Below are 11,027 nucleotides of genomic sequence, written 5' to 3'. Positions count from 1 at the left end.
GTACCTCGCGTCGCGATGCTCGCGGCTCTTTCCCGTACGTCTTCGTCGCGTCGTTTATTTAGTTTTAGTAGGTAGTTTACTTATGTATTTCTTTACTTTATTATATTATTTATTATATCATTCTCTCTCTCTCTCTCTCTCTCTCTCTCTCTCTCTCTCTCAAAGATAGAACGATAATTCTTTGTGCAATTACTTGCTAGATCTATTATTAAAGACTGACAAACATCAGTTTGGCCAGATTGAGTCGCGTCCGTCCGCGAATACCCGAAAAGTTCGCTCTGTTTCCGCTCTGCGTGCCACGGTGATGCGGGTGGCGCATTTTTAAATCGGTGACTGCCCGAGAGAACTCGTGTGGGAATAAATATCGCGAAATCGGTGGCAAGCGCGTATCCGTTTGTTTACGCTTGCAACGCAGAATTTCACTTTAACGATTCTATCTTGTCGAGATAACAAATAAATTCTCAATCCTAGAGGCACCTTAAGATTTAATGAGAGATCGATTGAAGACATGTTTAATGGCATTTATTATTAAATTCGTAATATCGGTAAGCGTTAAATATTGATTCGTTCGATCGCATACTGAATGTTTGTTCTGTAGTGTTTCCTTTTTCCAACTTATTTTTTCTCGACTTATTGACAGAGTTACAGTTCTATGTTATTATTTTTTCATATGTGGAATCTGCCTCAAACCATCGCGTATTCTTTCGGTTATGAATGCTTTAAAACAAATTCGAACCTGATTTTTTTTCTGAAATCTCACGACAAATCGCAATTATTACGTAACTTTTCGATTTGAATAATATTGATTAAGTATTATGAATCCATTATTCAGAAAATTTTTATTTAAATCTTGGATAATCGGATAGGATGGGATTTGTCACGTATTTGCATTTTTGAAGTTTAAATTGTTAAATACTTTTAATGTTTGATATTAAATATTGGTTTCCTTGTATTAGAGTAATTGTCGTATCTCATATTATTTACATATCAACATTTATAGCCAATTACAACATTTATAGTAATTACTCTTATAACAGCAGTTCTTAAATATTCTGTAAATGGATTTTCTCATATTGCGCCATATTTTGGTGCTGACGAGCGGCGGTTTCGCGCGTTTCCACGTTATCCATCATTATAGCGAGCTTAATGGGCCGCGATCGTTACCGTCGTAATTCGACGACTTTTGATCAATACTTCGCGTTACCGAGGTGATGATTTTTAAACTTCGATATGACCACCGTGCGCAACGAAGTATCGCCGCGACTGTTTGACGTCGATCAGTCGGCGTCTCTCACCTTTTCTTTTTTTTGAATCGTTATTCGCCGCATTCTGCATCTACCCCGTGAACGTCAGTGGCTCTCAATCGTCGTAATAAGATCGATCGTGGAATCCGATTTTGGTTCTCAAATTATTACGGGCAAGTTATCAGCGAGCGTAATTGTACGAACATAATTATACAGTAGAGCATGAAAATGCACGATTTTGGATAAACGATGATAAAATCACAAATCAACCTTGATCAAAATCATTTATACGTAATTTATATGTAATTTAGAAAATACCGAGGTCAATAGAATTCATTTGTTCTATTTTAATTACTCCGTTTACGTTTTCCATTGATCATTTATTTGTATTATTTAAAAACCGCGATGTTTATGTAATATAAACATGAAATATAAATGTTGTGATGAACATATGTGTTTTCCTACAATTAATACGAAACATTTACAAATCAAAATTATTTGAACGCATTAGTTGCGCGTACAATAGTCACTGTCGTCGATATTTACGATATTACTACTTACTGCCACCCATCCCCAACTGTTTATCCTTTCAATCTCGTCGTAAATGCATTTCGCGATCACCTACTCATTAAATTTTGCTTTTTCTACTTTTTTAAAATCGAAATTGTTCTCAGATTTTTTGTGCATTAGCAAATTGCATCCTTGAGAACCTCTGATTGCGCGTGACTTAATGGAGGAGACTTCACCAGCATTTTATTGAGTTACTAAATTATAACGGAAACGTTGCAATTCGAATCTATCCTCGTCCGTTTTTAATGAGACGGCTTGATCGTATTTTGCCGAGGAATCGAGATAAATATTCGTCAAGATTGTAACGGCGCGGCGTCCGTCCCACTAAAAAAATAATAATATTTGCAGGATAAATAGAAGAAGGTGGATAATGAAGAAATAAATGAAACGTGACACTCAATCCACCACCGTGAATTTTTCAAAACCGTTTAAAAGCATTTCGCTGCAAGTCGGAAGCAGCCGTGTATGCACTTGCGCGTTGCGTCTTGGTATTGGCGAAAATTGAATAATACAATGACCAGTAACGACTACTGTAGAATACTGAAGAAATTTTTTTCCGCTGGATTATTAAAGAGATGTGACACCATTATGACATTTACGATGGAATATTAATTATTCATTTTATTAATCATCGACAATCAATATCGAACTTTGTGAAATTAAATGGTTCTTAGAATATTTGATATATATAGAGTTATTATAGAAAAATTTCATTTATATTTTGAAGAAAAAATATTTTTAATATTGATCGTAATTTATTGTGAATTAAACTTAATTACGCATGTCATATTTATATTATTTAAAATATAAGAAAAATATTTTAAGAGATTCTTCGCAGTTTCCGGCAAAGGATCTCGCTGACCTCGCGCACCAGTATCGAAGTCTCCAAACAACCCTTTAGAGGAGAACGATTAACGCGCCACGTAGCGGAGGGTGCAGTCGTGTTCCTTCCCCAATCGGCAAGGTAGGATGTCGTTGTCGGCCCTCTCGAGGGGCCCGGGTTACCGACGTTATGCATCGGCGGACGCGTGCGATGCGGCCATCTTGGAAAAACGAGCGGGCGACGCGGCGATGTACGAAAAACAAAATGAAAGCGCTTGCGCCGCCGCTCCGGTATTGAGCGAGGCCCCCGGCGCCTTTTTGCATTTTCATCTCTCGTCCCCGTTCTCCACCTCGTCGACTCACGCATACCCCCTTTGCCCTTCGGGCCCTCGGACCGCTACCACCCCTCGCTGCGCTCCCTCGACGTATATTCCCCCACGCCTAGCAATCGCGCTCCTTCTCGCTCTCTTCCTCCACATCCTCCACCAAGCGCGACTCCAGCATTTCTGCCTCCTTCAACCCCTCTCGTCGGTCAGCGCCATAGCCGTTTGCTTTTTTGCGTTTTAACACGTTTTTAAACGAATGCAAAAATAAATACCGCATCTTGATTGGATCAAGGTCCCGTCGTTGATCGGCTTCGCCGATTTTACGCCGTAGACGCCCGACGACATCGATTAAACTTGTACTTTTTCCTCTGTAGCTTTTCTTTCCACGCTTCAGTAGCGCAGCTACTGTCGACTATTCGGATCGAATACCAGTGAACGAGACAGCTGTTTCATCGGGATCGATTGCTTCTCAGAGAACGACAGCCTTGCTCGTTACAATACGCGAAGGGGAATCATGCATGCGATGGATCGTATCCGCGCGCGGATAGTTGCGTGGCGCCCTCTTACCCGAGAAACACGTCTAACGAGTGGAGCGAACCGGCGAAATTGTTGTATCGATTTAACGGTACGACAAGCTTGTTGTACATTCTGTTTGCGCCATTGACGAATTTGTGCTGTAACTAAATTACAGCGCGTGTCTCCTCATACGTTAACGCGATGGGAAACGAATTGCCGTATATACTTATGAGCAAATTTACACGCCTACGTTTCGTCATGGCGATTACACGTAATGCCGGAAGTGCGCTTTCTACGATAATTTCGGCAATTGTACAGACGTATATATTAATACTATGCATCAACACTCCTTAATCAACTGTATTTGTAGATAATAGGATATCTGACAACGCTTGAAGCGAGCATGTAATAGCGATATTCGCGATTCTCAATGTCAAATTGGAATATATTCAGATTATGTTTTTATTTCGGCAACAAACTCTTAAAATTCATTTTCACCGATCGGTATCGCATTTGCTATCGTGAAAAGCGTTGAAAAATATCTTTTATATACATATAAATACAATTCCAAACCGCACATAAAATGATAAAAAAAAAACAATGCGATGATCAAATATCTTTTAGTCGTGGAGTAGATAAAATAGAATTACTATAATACATTCAGATTGAAAATATCAATTAATCCACCATACTTGATATGTTTGTGTGTATACGATTAGAAGAATGAAAACATATTTCTACAATGCAAGGAAGAAATTAAGCATTGAATAGGATGGATCGTGCGGAGTTTATTTTCGAGAAAGGTCGGAGACAGAAGAAAATGACCACGAACTCAATTCTCCAACTCTGATGGTCTTTTTTATTTCTTTTTTTTTTTAAGAGAGAGAGTCGCGTCCAAAGTCGTTTATTGCCTGCAGTCTCAAGTAGCCGACGTCCTGTCGTTTTCCCGGAGGGGCAGACGGAAGAATATGACGCGAAAGCAAGCCGCGGGAATAATATGTGTTTTATAATGCACGGTGCGGAGGAGGAAAAAAGGAAGAAGATAGAACGAGGAAATGTTTTCGCGTAGTACCCGCGGGGGCGGCAAGTCGGTAGTCTCCCTTAATAATCTCACATTCTTAAGCACGTCGACTTAATTTGCATTTTAACCGCGCGGTTGAAAAAAAAGGAGTTTTCAGAGATGACGACGACGACGACGACAACGACAGTGACGTCGGTTTACCCGCTTGGATCGGCGAACCTACCGCACGTCGGGAGGGCATGAATTTTTATTCCTCGTGTCACCGGATAGCGTTTTGCTCCTTTCCTTCGTTCTCTAAAGTAGAAATGCGGATCTCCAGTGACCGGCGATCTCGGGTTTGACCGGTTTTCTCGATGTCCGAAGTAATAAAAGGATTACTCGCTCTCGGCACGTTGAGCAAATAAGCTAAATTTTCGACTGAGAAAGTCGATTGCGAATTTTTCTCGTCTTTTTACATGCAAATCTGATATGACGCCGGAAGTGATAGTTAATCTTATCATTTCTTATCAATATATCGCATCGAAATTGATCGAGCATTAAGATTCTATTATCGATATTTAAAAAATATTAAAAAGCTTTCGTTTATTTCTTTGATTTTTTATTAATTATATAACAATAAATATAATTAAGATATATATTTTTCATGATGTAAAAGAAATAGGAACATTGAATGAATGAATTATTTATTCAGAATGGTTGTATCGATTGCTTAAAAAAAACATTTTAAAGTCAGAGAATTTTTATCGTAAAAATTGAGGGAGGAAATTATAAAGTAATTTCGTACGACATTTTCTGAGTGATCTTTCTTAATATTTTTTTACGAACCGCTACTTTCCTTTTGAGACCTACGTTTTATTAAGGGTCGTTACCCCCACTATATATCCATGTACATACACTTATCCCTTTGCAAATGCGTCAGTGTTGGATCCCCACCATACGACGAGCCCCACTCCGACTCCTTTCCTAGCCCTTTCGTAGGCTAGAGTGGTGGGGTGGCGCGATTAGACGCATAGGGGAGGTTAGATGAAAGTTTAGATGAAAATACAGATGAAAGTTTAGATCACGTTCTACAAGGGTGCGTCAGCCCTATGGCGCGTAAGGGTTTGTCCATGTTAGGGGCTCGTAATGTAGCTCAACTCAAGGGATATTCCTTACTTATATAACGACTATACATATAATGTATTTTACTGAATTTTAAGACGTGTATATTTACAAATAAAATACACAAGTGTTAAAGTCGGGGAATTAATGTTTAAAAATGTTTTTAAAATCTCTATTAAGATTTTTATAAGACCGACAGTTGTATTCATTTGTGACATTTAATATTAACATTTAAGTATTTTTTAAATATGGAAAAAGAAATGTTATAAAATATGAAAAAAATGAATATTTCTAAACGAAAAGATATGTTATATTCAGTGTTCAATCAGTCTTGTTCGATCTTATTTGGTTTTTAGAAAAAAGAATTAAATAAATAGAAAATATCAATATGTTAGAATAAATTTTAAAGGAACGAGGGAAAAACATAAAATTATTATTTAATAAAAATAATTATATCACTACTTTCTTGGTGCGCTATTACAAAAAGCTCTGAAGTTTCTCTACATGTACGTGTAATACCGTCATCAATTATCCTAATAACGCCATTTAATCACGAGCAATTACTTGGATATATGCATTTCGGCGTGCTTGCTGAGCACTGTCGCGCGACGCATTAGAAATCCTTAGAGCTTAAAAGGGCAACAATGCGGCGGAACATACAGAGCTACTGTTCCTCGGAGAAACCACTCAAAGGGTTTACAAAAGCATAACCAGCTAGCAAACCCGGCTACAGAGAGAACGCGAATAAATGCATCGTAGTAATTATCAGGGAACGGGACAAGTGAGTAACAACGCCGCGCGTAGTTCTAACAAACTTTCGCATTTAATTATATGTCCTGTCTCTTGCGATCGCGATAGCACTGTTCGCCGGGATAAATGGTCCGCGGCTGTGGAGCATTAAAAATGCCGAAGATTAAAAGCGGTATTAAATGCGACTGTCATACACCGATCGCCACGCACCGTGATTTCCGCGCCTTGGTATATATATCGATCGTTCAACGATCGGAGTATTGTCTTCGGCAATTAATTTTTCGAGATTTTTGTGTGCGCATTTTCCTCACAAGGTATCCCATCGTTCTTCGAATTACTTGGAGAGAAGGAAGGGTAAAAAAAAAAATCTGTGGTTACAAAGGAAGCGAATCTCTCTCCCACGCCGGGAGAGAGATTCGCGACACACGCGGCTCTCGAAATTTCGAAAAAAGCATCTCCCTTTTCCATGCATTTCGCGTCTCGCGGCTGCGCCGACGTTGCATCGCACATTATTTAATGGACGGTTTTTCGCTTTGTTCGGCCGACTCATTAACCGCGGGGCCTCCCGATTGTACTTTGCGCCCGTTCTCCGGCTGCACCGGAGAACCGTGGCTCGTTGTTCCGGAGGGTGGGACGCAGGAGAGAGAGGGGAGTGAAGGGGGGCGTCGCCGGGGGGATGAAGTGGAGTGGAAGAGAGTGGCGCGCGCGCGGGGGGACGTGCAGTCGCGTCGTTGCATAATGAACAGGACGCCGGCACCCCCAGGCCCCCGTTCTGCCTTCACCGAAACCCCCCTTGTCTCCCCGTAGGCGCCTCACTCGCGCGCCCTCATCCCCGTCCTCTTTCGTTCTCTCCCGCGCGGCCACCATCCCCCTCCCCCCAACTCCACCCCTCATCAACCTATTATTTCTCCGTATTACGTTACGTCGCGTTACGTTACGTGCTGCGTCGCTGTTCGAGACTCGGCGGAACGGCAAAAATGATGATACCTTCTCCTAGAAACAAGAGCGCGAGATCGCCACGGGGACGCCCTCGGCGCCCACATGTCGTTCATCCTTCAGTTTCTGGTTTCCGATCATATAGATGTACAGTTCATATGTCTTACGACTTATTTAAGAAGCTTTAAGAAGATTAAATCAAACTTGTTAGCAATCAAGATTGAATCTATAAAGATAACGATGCGTAAAATAAAAGAAGAGACTTTATAGATAATTAAATCATTGACTTAGAAAGAGAAAGAAAAGAAGATTATTATTTTCTACTTTTGTAAATTAGAAGAATCTCTCTCTCTCTCTCTCTCTCTCTCTCTCTCTCTCTTTCTCTCTCTCTCTTTCTTTATGATGGAAAAGAGAGATGGTGTAGAAAATTCAAAGCTACTAATATTATACATCAGGCTCGTCGAAACCGTGTCTTCCGAATTTGTCTCTATTTTTATGTGTAACGCGCGCACAGAACTAATTAGCGGACGGCGTTGTACCGCCAGCCAACGATAGAAAGTTACCTGGAAAACTCGCTAAAGCGAATCTAGACGGTCTTTTTATAGCGGCTTCTCTCATTGCCTCACCCCCTCACGCTTTACCTCCCCCCCCCCATCCGCACCCGTGTATCCCAATTTAGCGCTCCCTTTTCTTCGCTCTCATTGAAACGTTGGACAGACGTCCGTGGATTAATGCAACGTTTCGTGACGTCGGCCAGCGCATAGCGGGTAATACGATAGTGAAATTTTAATACCGTGGCGCATTTTTTCCTCGGCTACGAACCTTCCTGCATGGTACGTATCATCCGCTTTTTCAAAAAATATTTTATGCGCGGCGCGGCTTCACCGTAATGCGGACGCGCGTAAAACAATTAAATCTCCAAGTTAAATAATCAAGGGACATCTTGAAACGAGAGCCATCAGCGTTGAAATCGCCTTCGTCGATCTTCAATTAGATCTATGCATTTCGATCGTTATTTCATCCATGTATTCTAACAATTTGATATTTTTTTTTGTTTCAGAAAATGCAACATTCCCTCTAATAAAGCTTGATTTTCTTGATAACCATCTCACGTGGCGAATAGTAGACGATCTCAACAGAGAACGTCGTTTCGTTCGCGGCCGTGAAACATTTCCGGTTTTCGGGCGTTGTTCCGGTTGAATTTGGAAAGAGGACTGTACGATGGGGGATGGAACGCAACTTTACAACACGGACAGACACGTACAGGCATGACGGGGTGCTGCCCTCTGCAGGCTAAAATTAGAGGGTGCTGTCCGAAGTTCTCCGCTACACGTTTGCATTTCCTATGCACTATTTCCCACGTGTAGGTGTGTACAGTCCCGCGCGAAACCCGCCTCCGCCGACCGATGCGCGTGTACAGAATTTATCAGCTTATCGTCGATTGATTTATTGCGCGCAAGGAAAGCAAAAAAATGCGCCGAACCCATGAATGAAACTGTTTTCGCTGGTTCCACCACGCACGTTTACGCGCGCGCGCTCACGTAACTTTTTATTTGGCGATATTTTATGAAAGCGACTTGTTAACGTGTGCAATTCCCACTGAGTGTTTTCTCGATCGATCTGCGTTTTGTTATCATTTTGATGTAACTTTGCGGTATACTGACTGCCGTTCGAAGATTTAAACTCTAGACGATATATAAATGTCTGATATATATTATAAGAGCGAGTTTTAATTAATTCAAATGCTAATTCTGTCGGATTATTATGTATATCATCAATATTATATAAATAAAGTAGTTGGAAATATTCGAGGAAAATTTGTTTCATATTGTAGACAAGTTCCTACATAAGTTTGTTTTACTTGTTTTTTTTCTATTATACTTATTATAGTATTATCACTAGTTTATTAATTAAAACATTACTTAAATATAAATTTATCAGAGCAATAATCGAGACATTTTTTTCTTTAAAGGCTTTCGGTCTTCACAGATAAATTATTTCAAAGATAAGTTTGAAATGATTAATTATTTAAGACATTTAATAATGTTAATGAAGATTTACTTTTGAGATGATGACGAAACATCTCCAATCTCAAGGGTTGCATCTCACAATCATTAGCGAGAGGATTTTCGCGGAGGACTGTACGCGCGTATACCCTCTCCAGAGGCATTAGACGCAGTGTATCGGCGGCCGTGCTCGTGCGCGAGTATTAGACACCATGCCCGCAGCTCATTTGCCAACTCCGGCAAATTTACCAAATTTAAATGCAAAATCGGCCGGTGCTCCGCCGGTTCGATGGAGGCGCAAGCGAGATGGTGAACGGAACGACGCGTGGGCGAGACGAAGAACGGGAAAGGCGAACAGAGGATATGAGAGACAGAAAGATAGATATAGGAACGAGGAGCGCACATACGAGCGAGCGAGAAAGGGGTGGTCGACGCGAGGGGGTGGCGGCAGCGGTACGGGGAGGAAGCGCGCGGAGGAGACGAAGAGGGAAGCGAAACGCTCGAGCGAGAACGGAATATATAGATAGATAGAGGCACGATAGTGGTGCCGAAGAGCGAGAGAGGGTGGACGGCAAGAGGAACGGAGACAGAGACCGTGGTAGGAAACTCAAATGGTCGCAATGGTGCGGTATAGTAGTCAGGCTGGTTGTCAGGCGCAGCATGCGATTGGTTCGCCGACCGTGTGTTACCTCTGTCTCTCTCGCTTTCTCTCTCCGCTTTATGTGTCTATTCTGCTATTCGTCCGTCTTTCTTTCACTGCATCGTACTCGCCGCTTCGACCTTCTCGTCCACCCGCGCACACCCTGCGTTTCGTTGCTATCGCGTGAGATTACCGTGCGATTCTCGAGATGAGAATCTGACGTCTTCGACTGTCAAGCGAAAAAAAGTTTCGCGAGAAATAGGTTTTGGAAGAAGCGAAAAAAGAAGTCGAGAAGAAACGGCATTGTAAAAGAATTCGCTTCCTTTTTTTATTTAGAAAGTTTAAGTTGGAAAAACTAATAGGCTTTCTATAGTAAGACATTACCTAAGTTTTAAGTCTTAAATCGTAAGAAATTAGCCAATTACAGTCAAATGTGAGAAGAATAATCGATCATGATTGGTCAATTTCTTATACTTTAAGACTTTAAACTTAAATAATGACTTACTGTAGAAAGTTCATAATTTTTTGTCACGCCGGAGCAATTTGCGTTTATACACAATGCAGCGAAGTGGCTACAGAGGTGCATGTTTATTACATGTCCTCTTCATTGGGATATTAAATGAATGCGATAGATATTAATTCGATGACTGCGAAATCAATGAATACTTCTCGCCTTTTGAATCTTTCCACTCTAATAAATTAATTGGAGCTGTTTTGAGCGTGGAAGGGATAATGTGTGGCACCGCGATATTTTTCAATGATGATGAGATTAATAATTATCATTTCTCGATTATTTAAAAACAGCTGTTAAATGAGTACCTTTATCTTTCTGGTGATCTCGTAATGAATATTAATTTTACGAATTAATGAAAAATATATCTGTACTACATTTATTCTACTGCGGGGCAATTACCTGGATTTATCCTGTACATTTCGGCCGAAGTATTTCTTTTTAATCGCTGTCGGAATAAAAACTACAAAAAAACTCTGTGTGTGTGTGTGTGTGTGTGTGTGTGTGTGTGTGTGTGTGTGTGTGTGTGTGTGTGTGTGTGTGTGTGTACTCTAGTATAGTGTCGTTACGTTCGTGGTACAGTA

Source organism: Atta cephalotes, assembly GCF_000143395.1.
Source record: "Atta cephalotes unplaced genomic scaffold scaffold00046, whole genome shotgun sequence".
Lineage (NCBI taxonomy): Eukaryota > Metazoa > Arthropoda > Insecta > Hymenoptera > Formicidae > Atta > Atta cephalotes.
The sequence above is the reverse complement of the archived record's forward strand: the minus strand, read 5'-3'. Positions refer to the sequence as shown.